Consider the following 8,339-nt stretch of genomic DNA (forward strand, 5'->3'; position numbering starts at 1 on the left):
GGTCTGCGGCCCCCCGAGGCTCTGGGCAGTGGGGCCGGGGGAATGCGGGGGGCGGGTGCGAGCGCTGGGCAGTGGGGCTGCGAGATGGCTGGGAGTGTGGGGTGCTGCGAAGCCGGGGCATGGGGGGCTGGGAGCTGTGGGGGTCCCGCAGCTTTCCGGCCCTGGGGATGGAGCGGGGCTGTTGTGGGGGGCCCTGGGGGCTGTTTCCCCCCGGGGGGGAGGTGCTGCTGGGGCAGCCGATCCCCGGCACCCGGGGGGGGTCAATTCACTGGCTCTTTTCACCCCAAATCAGATCTCCTTCAGGTACTTCCCCACCCTCCCGCAATACCCACCAAATGCCCCCAGCTCTTTGAGCAAAAGCGATCCCACGAGCGGGTTTCCTTTTGCCTGAATGGGCAATAACCCAGACTGGTTGCCCCAGCGCATCCTTTATGTGCACCCCAGGAACTTCATCCCCCTCTATGGTATGTAAAATCTGTAATTGGGCTGGGTCAGCCTTGTTGGCAGATCCTCTGGTGTTGACCAAGCGGGTGGCCTTTGCTAAGTGTATCCCAGTGTTTGAAAGTCCCACCACCCGTTGCTCTCAGTGTGGTTTTCAGCAGCCCATTGTACCATTTCCATTTCAAGTCTCAGTGTGTTGAGAAGGGCCAGAACCTTTATTTGCCCTGCTGCTGATTTGCCCTGGTCATCAAGATGAAGGCTTTAGATGTGGGAGCAGTTGATCTAGGGCTTGTTCATGTAATTTTATGCCATCTAAAAACTAAACGGAGTTTCTCTCATTAAAGCTCTACAAATGCCCTTTAAATCCTAGTGCTTTTAATGTATGAGATAGCTGTGGATGGCCCGGTACACAGGCTACGCGTACAGCACCCTGCAGTACAAAATATGTATGACCTTCCTGGTCAGTGCGTGCGGCTGAAAATGAGTGTGGTGTCACAGGAGGTTATTTGAGGATGAACTGAAAGTGTTCCAGGACTTGTTTCTGGGGAAGTCTCTCGTTCCCAGGTTGTCCTGGTGCTCTGTGGACAGGCTCCTGGCCATGGGTTGTCTGTGCAGGTGTCCGGGAGGCTCCGTGCTTCGTCACGGAGTCGCGTCCTGCCCTGAGGTGACTCTTAGTTACTGCCGTAGCTCAAGCACAGGCCCTCGCTAACGGCTGCAGTCGCTGTGAGTGCTGGTTTTTGTAAGCACGTTTTTTTGCAGGGGATTGTCTCTTCTGTGAAACGTTTGCATGGGATTTCTGTAGTTAAAAAAATACACAACTGCTTTGTTTTCCCCCTCTGCTTGCCTGTGGAGAGTAGGAAGGAGAAGGAGAATGCCTGGCAGAGATGGGTAAAGAAGAGAAAGGGGAAGAAACAAGCCCAGAGAAGCAGTGAGGAAGATGCCAGTGAAGAGCAGGGAGAAGAGAAGCAGCAGCCTCCAGCAGGTCAGGCGAGAAAGTGCCCCTCCCAGAGCAGCGTACCAGAAAAAGGAAGGCGGCGAGAAGTTGGAGTCTCAGGTGAGCTCCTGCTGAGGGAATGGGTCGTGGGTTTTGGTGTCTGATAAGTTGAAGGGTGAGAAGCAGTCTCTAGGTTCAGGCAGGCCTCGGTCAGACACAGCAGTGAAGCAGCCATTTATTTAACGTTTGTGCACAAACGGGTGTCCTGGCAAGCAGGCACACACAGCAAAGGCAGAACTTTGATTCGTATTTCCTTTCCCATCCTCAAGTTCCCTCCCTTGTTACCCCATTGGTTGGGGACTCCAAGGTTTACAGTCTATCCGACATGTATAATCTACGTGCTAACTGTCCCGCCTCTGGTTACACCTCCCCTTACTCAGTTTCGTACACCCCTTCCTCTTACTTCTTTCTTTCTCTCCTTTTAGGGTTTGATTTCATAACTCTCTGGCAGGCACACGGTACCCCAACTTACTGCTTAACTACAGCAGCAGTTTGCACCGGCTTAGCTTCATAGGCTGTACAAAGATAGCGTTCTTTTGCACCACAGAGCGTGTCTGTTGCCCAAAGATGCCGTTGTCTTTAAGCACAGAGTGTGCCTGTTTAAGTCACGGTATTTCAAACCCTATGTTTTGTTCCCTGAGTAACTTAGCCCCAGCCCCAATATTGCAAAGTCTTAGTATTACAAAGCCTTAATATTGCAAAGCCTCATCACAGATATGCAAACCCAACAGTGCTTCTCTCTCATGCATGATTTTTCCCCGTAGGGAGCCTGCCATTTTCTTTTCACAGAATCATAGAATGGTTTGGGTTAGAAAGGACCTTAAGATCATCCACTTCCAATTCCCCTGCCGCAGGCTGGGACACCACACGCTAGGCCGTGTCATCCAAGACTCTGTCCAGCCTGGCCTTAAACACTGCCAGGCATGGAGCATCCCCAGCCTCTCTGGGCAACCTGTTCCAGGGCCTCCCCACCCTCACAGTAAATGCAGTTGTTTTCATCATTCAGAGAATCTTTTTGGTAAAAGATCAGCGCAGCTTACAGATGGCATCACTAATGGCACAGCTTCTAACTACCCGAGTTTGGATCATTAATTCTTTTATCCACCTTGGAGCAAGAGTAGTCCTAAAGCATTGCTGCCTGGTTCTTAGTTGTTCTCAACATGCGCCAAGTAACAGAAAAGATGAGAAGGAGAAGCTCTTGGGGTTTTATTTCTGGTGTTTAGGCAGTGCCAGTAGAGAGGAGACCGAGAGGTCTGGGAGCAGGCAGCTGTAAGCACACCTTCCTGGGATACCTGCCGAGCAGCTTGCTTTGCTTATCTCTGTTTCCCAGTGGTTTTAAATCCTGAATTGTGAGAGTTAAATGAATCCATTGATCTCAACAGAGCACTTCTGCATGGAAATAGCTGCTCAGGAAGGAAAGGTGTCGCATCGATGTTTCCTCTGGAAAATCGAAGTGCTTTATGAAACAGAATTGTAAAGACAGTTTGTTTTTCTCCCCTCTACTTCTCCCTTTTAAAAAGTAAGTATTAGGCACCCTTTATGCCCTTGTCACTGACAGGAAGCTGGAGGCTCTGCAGGAAGCAAGCCAGAAGCTAGTGTTTGGTAACAGCTCTCTGCTTCTTTCTTTTCCCATTTAGTTTACTAATGGGGAGAAAACGTGAGGATGCCTCTGTCCAAAGGGCATTCCGAAGGGAAGGAGCAGGAGATGGGGAGTGGAACAGAGGCCGAGCTAGGACTTCATATCCTCCCAAGTTTTTGTTACAGGGGAAACAGACTAAATGGTGTAAGAAGACCTGTTCCACCCACCGAGATTCTTCACATCAGGTTTTGGAGAGGCCAACTTCCTGAAGAGTTAAGACTAGGAGCAAAAGTTGTGTTGGGTGTTCCCCTCACTGCACCCCTTCTCTGCTCCCCTTTCACCCCCAGTTTGCCCTTGTGCCCTCTGAGATCAGTACAAAGCAGTGGGCAGGTGGGTTTGGGAGCCTCAGACCCACAGTGTCCGTGCACTGTGCGGTGTGTAGCCAGACGTGCGGCTCTGTTATCATCCACTCCCATTCCTTTTCCTGCGTTGTTACACTCCCATTCCTTCTTTCTCTTTGTTAATCAAGACTTCCCTTTGGTTGTTTTATACAATGTGATTTCCAGTTCCTATCCGCAAATGTCCCTCCATCTATATGATTGCTGGAGAATAGTACAGCTGCTGAGACTGCATTTTGGCACTTCCTGGCTATGTTGAGGAGTTTCTCACAAAAATATAAGCCAAAAGAGACATAACGCAACCTCCTGGGAAAGCAGGAGTGTTGGTGGCAGTAGGCCAGGAGGCCCCTCTGAACAAGTCCCTCCGGTCCCTGAAAGCGGAGGTGTGGGATGTGCTCATGATGCCTTCACTGCTGCCATTGTCAGGGTTTTCTGATGTCCTGAAAGTAAGCGCTGTGAAAGGCTAACCCAGGACTATGGTTTTCCTGAGTCTCTAAGGCTTTAGTCTGAGAAGTTTTCCTTGGAAAGTGATCACAGTCTCTGTGTTTTGAGTCTTGTACTTGGAGGAAGCATTGGCAGCAGTGTCACTGAGGAGTAGTCATGAGCACTGTCAAGAAGCTGTTGAAGAGCAATGACATTTCAGTCCAAAAGTGTACTCTGTGGATTTGAAGAAATCACAGCGAATGTTAGTGAAACTGGTTTTGCCAGGATGTGTGGTTTGTTACCAGTGCACCGTAGAACGGACCTTGGTGAAAACAATTTAACCTTGTAAAATGTGGGGCAGTTGAGCTAACCCCAGTTTTAAAGGGAACTTGAATGTGCAGTGAAATTCCAGAAACTGTCAAGTGTGAGGATCTGGGGTGCAAACTCCTCAGACTGTCCCTTCTTTACATCACAGGAGGTTTGTCAGGGGTAGGAGCAGATGCTATTATTATCGTTCTGTTTCCTGGCCAGCTGCTTTAAGTTTTCAGCCGTAAAAAGCTTGTGGTTGATTTTGGTGCCTCCTTCTGACCAGCCAGAAACAGGCAGCTTTCACAGTGCAGCATTTACCGATAGTGATTTGGCATGCAGCGTGCTGTGTGCTCAGTGCAAGCAGAAGAGCCACAGAGTTTTTGCAGGGGCATTTTACAGACCTCACTTCTCGGAAGCAGGACTACAGATGCCTGTAACAGTGCCTGGGTTGTTTCAGCTTAAAACCGTGCTGTGAAAACACCTTCTCAAAAGTTAGCGTTCTTTAGCTATCATAGTTCTTTAGACCAAATGCTTCTGGTTTCAGAGATGCCTTGGCATGAAACACCCAGGGTCTGCTTGGGATTTGGTTGGTTGGTTTTCTTGTTTTGCTTTGTTTTGTGTTTGCAGTGTCACCAATCACAGTATTAGAACTTAAATATCAATACATGCTGTGAGGTTTTGAATGGTAGGATGTACAAGCACCCTTAATCATCACATTACTTATGTCCACTTTCATAGGAACAAGACCATTTTGTTTCACGTCAAGATTCTGGAATGTGTCAGCCCCATAGTGTTAATAAACCTACAGTGCCCTATAGCACAGGTGAGTGAAATACTGAGATTGCCTCTTAGTCATGGTGCTTAAGAACTAGACATACATTTGTTTGATTTAAAAATTCATATCCTTCAAAATGCACTCGCAAGTGCATTGTGTCCTTTTCCAAATGCTGCAGTAAACATTACTGAAGGCAATTCCATAAAACAGGGCAGTTTTGAGGTGGCCTTTTTTGTTGCTTTTTGATTGCACTGATTTTCCTTACCCTTCTCTACCCCCAGTGTCCCTTCTTTTCTTGCAGCTTTGTGTCTCAAAGTGCCCAGGCAGGTGACCTACGTTGATGTTCAGGCTTCCTACAGATACAAACCCGATCAGTGGAATTACTTGAAGCAGTTCTGCCGACCTGGTTTTAAGAGTCCTCACAAGGTCTGTGTGTGTACCAGGAGGTGATGGAATACATGTTTTTTCTTCAAGCAATGTGTAATACGCATGATTTTACTGAGCTACAGCAAAGCTTTGAATTGTTCTGATTTCACCGTATAAGGAGTTGTCCCATACATACACTTTGACAGTGATTTGGTCAGGGATGAAGGTCTTGTATGCACATCCCATCCCTAACTCTTTCAGTGATTACTGTTTCCTTAAAGAGTATCTGCAGCTACCCATGTGGTTGCGGTACTGTGAGAAGTATCCTTTAGTACTTAAGTACCCCCCAGCAGTCCAGCAGAGTGTCTCAAACCAGTTCTTAAGGCTCCTGAGTTATGTAGAGCTCCTCAGTAATTTAGCTAGGCAAAGAAGTCTGTCTTTCATGGAACTGATTTTGGACTCAAATGTACGGTGTTATTTCTCCCATCTCTAAACCGCCTTGCACTAAAGCTCTGTTGGTTGTGTTAAATTCTTACTCTTCTTTAGGAGAAAAGTAAGGGGGAGGCAAGGAGCGATCGCCCAGTCATTGCTGCCTTACCTGCCAATCCAAAGTGAAGAGGTCTTTCCTTTTTTGTCACTGGAAAAGTAAAGAATAGTCTTTTCCCAAATCACGTTGAGAGGCTGGATTCTCACATCATGAATGTGTCTTGCAGCTCCAGCAGTCAAGTCTGGGGAGGAGACTACAGAGTCCAGTTTGGGGCATTTTCTCAGAGTGGGTGGGAAACAAAACCCACGTAGTTAATTCTGCTATGTATTCAGCATTCCTGGTTTTCCCCTTTTTAGTCTGTTGCTCAAGCCCTACATGATGAAGATTGTCCTTTGATGATCATCACAGGCAGGCCTTGTGAGTGGTTCTATTTCTTACACACATCTTAGCAGACTGTAAGCGTTCACATGAAATCACAACTCCAGTCTGAAAAGTGTTCTGTGGCAAGACCACGAGGAGCTGGCTCTTACCTGGCAGTGGCCTCCATTCAGTTTTAAACAGTTTGAAAGTATGAAGCTGCATCATCATTTTTTCTAGACAGCCATCCATGGACACTTGGAGTGTGATTGTGTCAAGCTGAGCTCTTTCTTGCTCTTGAATCATTACTGATAAGAAGTGGTTTACGGTGCAAACTGTTCCTTCCAAAACATGTGGGCACCCAACCGAACCCAAGCCAACCTGTTGGCAGGAAGGAAATGCCACGACTGTAGGAAAGCTCATCTGGGCAGCTGTTGAAGTTCAGGTGGTGCTTGAGCCCAGTTAACCGGGCAGCTTGCTTTTCAGTGCTGCACATAGTGCTGCCTATGGAGGGCGGCAGAGGAATTAAGGGGACAAAAAGCTGGTTTTGTCACTGTGGTCAGCAGGTGCTTTTGAGTAGACAGGCAGAGGTCTCAGAGCTCAAGAGTATCTGTCACTGACCTAGAAGCTCATGCAAATAAGGACGTGCTGTTATTTTTTTCCATGCTTTAAAATAGAGATTGTGTAAAGCAGGCACAGGCTGTCAAGAAGAGAAAATAATGGATGAAGAAATAAAGAATTAAAAATCTGTATGAAAAATTATGTACTGGCCCAAAAGACAGAAAATCATTTGCAAAGAAGTTCTTACCTTCTTTTTGACTACAGCCAGAGGTGAAGATCAGAGAGGGAAGAAAAGAGACGTGTTAGTTAATTATTTCCTGAGAATAACTGGGGGAGTAGATATTGCAGACTGAATATTGAGCCCAGGCATCAGTGCTTATTGGAACCTGATAAGGAAGGTGCAGGACCAGTAGATAAAGGTGATGTACAGCTGTGTAGGAGGGCTGACCTACTCTTCCCTTTGGAATGAAAACAAGGATTCGGTGCAGCAAAGAGCAGGGCAACATAAATGAGTGTGTGAACATCTGTCTTTGTCTCTCTCTTTTATAAACTCCTCCTCCCTCTGTCTTACCCATAGTTTCTGTCTTTTTTCCATTGCTTCCTTTTTTCATTGCCTTCCATTTCTGCTTTCTTTTGGTATTTTGAATAGTTCTTAAGAGATGCTTGCTGGACTTCTCCACGAAGAATGGTGTGCTAGCATGTGGCAAATCAGACTACCTTCAAAGATGGGAGAGGGAAAACAAGAAACATAACCGACCTCAGGGGAGCTGGAAAGTAGGTTTTACCCTTCTTAAGTGCTTGTGTGTTGGATTCTGAGACTGTGAAATAATTTAGGAATTGAAAAACAAAGATCAGAATCTGTTGTACGAAATGGCTGAGGGTACCCAGACAAGACTTCCTGGTAGATGGTTTCTGTGCCTGAGCACTTGCAAAGTTCCAGTAGGGAAAACCAGCACTGTGGTATGCAGAAATGAACAAGGAGCCGAAAGCTTTAGTGTGCCTCAGAATGACTGTCAGTTTTTAAAACATTTCACTTGGTTTTTCTAGCCAAAATTAATACCAAGGAAAGTTAAAGGAGGTTCAAATTGAAGTCTTCATGCAGCAGGCCTCGGGCCAGCCAGTGATGGCCTCAGCTCTTCCTTCCTACAGCAGCCTTCCTAGTACTGTGGATTGTCCTAGCACTTTTACATCTCACCTCATCAGCATGCTCCTGTTTTTAGCACACGTCTGAAGGTCAAAAGGCAACGTCCTGGGCTCTGATGCCAGACAGCACCTCCCTTGCAGATGGACAGCAAGCATCTCCAATCCTGGGTAGCAACCAGCTACTCCATCCTCAGCCTGTCTGGAGCACAGGGGTACCTTTTCTTACCTCTCCATCTGAGGCTGCCACATTCTAGCACCTTCCCAGCAGTGCTAGCACCCGCACCTTAGGAAGTTTCCTTCTTCTGGCATCTACAACTACATTGTTTGTCCTTTGACAAGATGATTCTTCATTTCTTCTTAGGAAACGTTAATATGGGCAAGCACTTTGCAGGATAGGAAAACAACTCCAAGAAGTCCTCCTTTTGCTTCACTGAGCAGTTTTCTGCTTCTCTGCTATTAGCAGTCTTGTCTTTTCTCAGCAGCATCAGTAATATCCTGGATGCAAG

Source organism: Pezoporus flaviventris, unplaced genomic scaffold (genome assembly GCF_033815535.1).
Source record: "Pezoporus flaviventris isolate CSIRO_AGI_PZ_B2104156 unplaced genomic scaffold, CSIRO_AGI_Pfla_v1 ptg000196l, whole genome shotgun sequence".
In the NCBI taxonomy this organism is placed as follows: Eukaryota; Metazoa; Chordata; class Aves; order Psittaciformes; family Psittacidae; genus Pezoporus; species Pezoporus flaviventris.